Below are 1834 nucleotides of genomic sequence, written 5' to 3' on the forward strand. Positions count from 1 at the left end.
TTTTATTTATTTATTTGACAGAGATAGAGACAGCCAGCGAGAGAGGGAACACAAGCAGGGGGAGTGGGAGAGGAAGAAGCAGGCTCATAGCAGAGGCCTGATGTGGGGCTTGATCCCACAACGCCAGGATCACACCCTGAGCCGAAGGCAGACGCTTAACCGCTGTGCCACCCAGGTGCCCCACCACTGGGTATTCTTTTGTAAGAAATAGTTCAAGTACACAAAGGAAGAATTCCAAAGGAGACTACCCACGATCACATGAAAATCATATATATTCTGATCCACATCTATCTTGATGCCACGCCCTTGCTCATTCTCAGTCATTCCTGGATCATTCTTCAGGTTATTTCGGTATTGTGTGTATGTGGGGGTTCAGAATGTGTCACCCTAAAATATGCCACGTTGGCATATTGATTATTTTGAATAAAGATACTTAAGAAACAGCCAGTTCAAGAAGGACATTCTGAACTTCCTCTGTCCCCATGAAAGCAGGAAAGAAATCTCTCATGTGAAAGGTATTCTCCCTATACCAGGAGCATAGAAGACAACTTTATCACCGAGATAGGGAATTTAGGGCCAAGAAGACTTTATAAACCTTATTAATTCTTTACCATTTACTACCCCAAGCCCAAACCCCCCTGCCTTGTCATTTCTGCACAAACTTATTTCTTTGTCTAAAAAGTATAAAAGCTGCCTGCTCTGGTAACCTTTTCATACATACATATGTAATGAAATTTGTTTTTCTCCCATGAATCTGCCTTTTTATACAGTGGTGTCTTGGCCAAGAACATAGAAGGGTAGAAAAAAATTATTTTTTCTCCCCTATAGATCTTTGTTTTTCTCATCTTTTCAGTTTCAAACTTTTCAAACCTATAGAAAAGTAGCAAGAATAGTAAAAATCACTGATACACTCTTCACATAGATTTCCCCAGTTATTAAAATTTTGCCTCATTTGCTTTCTCTCTGCCCCTTGTATCTTTCTCTCTCAATTTTGCTCTCTCTCATCAAGTGAAATCCATTAAAACATGTTCCATAGAAAAATCAAATTGTTTCTTTTAATAAAATCACCTTGTGAATGCACTATGCTAATCCCCCACTTTCATGTCTAAATTTGTTCTCTGCATCAAATGGAGCCAAGTTTAACACCCTTCATTCTTCCCTTCCTTCTCCTACAGATCTCCCTGAACCACAAGAAACTATAGAATCTGTGAAACAAACTGAGGGCTTCAGAGGGGAGGGGATTGGGATAGGCCGGTGATGGGTATTAAGGAGGGCACGTGTTGCGTGGAGCACTGGGTGTTACATGCAAACAATGACTCATGGAACACTACATCAAAAACTAAGGATGTACTGTATGGTGACTAACATAACATAATAAAAAAATTTTTTTAAATAAAATTAAAATAAAAAAACAAATGGAGCCAAGTGACCACAGTTACTTAGATGCTGCTAGGGGAAGCAGTTTTGGACATCACACACCACATTGTCCCTCTTCTCCTCACTTCCATCCTTTCTATGGCATCGCTTTGATGGTCAGAGCAGCATTCAGCAGGAGCAGGGTCCTTGAAGAAGGAGAAGCAAGTAGCAAAGGGCTATTTGCTGGTAATTCATACTTTTGTGTATCTTTGAGGGTAGCAAGTCTTTACTCTTTGAGAACAGACCATGAAATTTTTGAAAACAACCAAAAATTACTCAGAACCCAAATTGGTGATGCTATTCTATGTCTAAATCATGGACATCTCTGAAGTAACGGCATGTACACAGGTAACTACATTTAAATAAGCATCGCTTTCCAAGGTGACTCCTCTGAAGAGAACCGCCTGTTCCTTGGTAT

This window comes from Ailuropoda melanoleuca, chromosome 1, assembly GCF_002007445.2.
Source record: "Ailuropoda melanoleuca isolate Jingjing chromosome 1, ASM200744v2, whole genome shotgun sequence".
Lineage (NCBI taxonomy): Eukaryota > Metazoa > Chordata > Mammalia > Carnivora > Ursidae > Ailuropoda > Ailuropoda melanoleuca.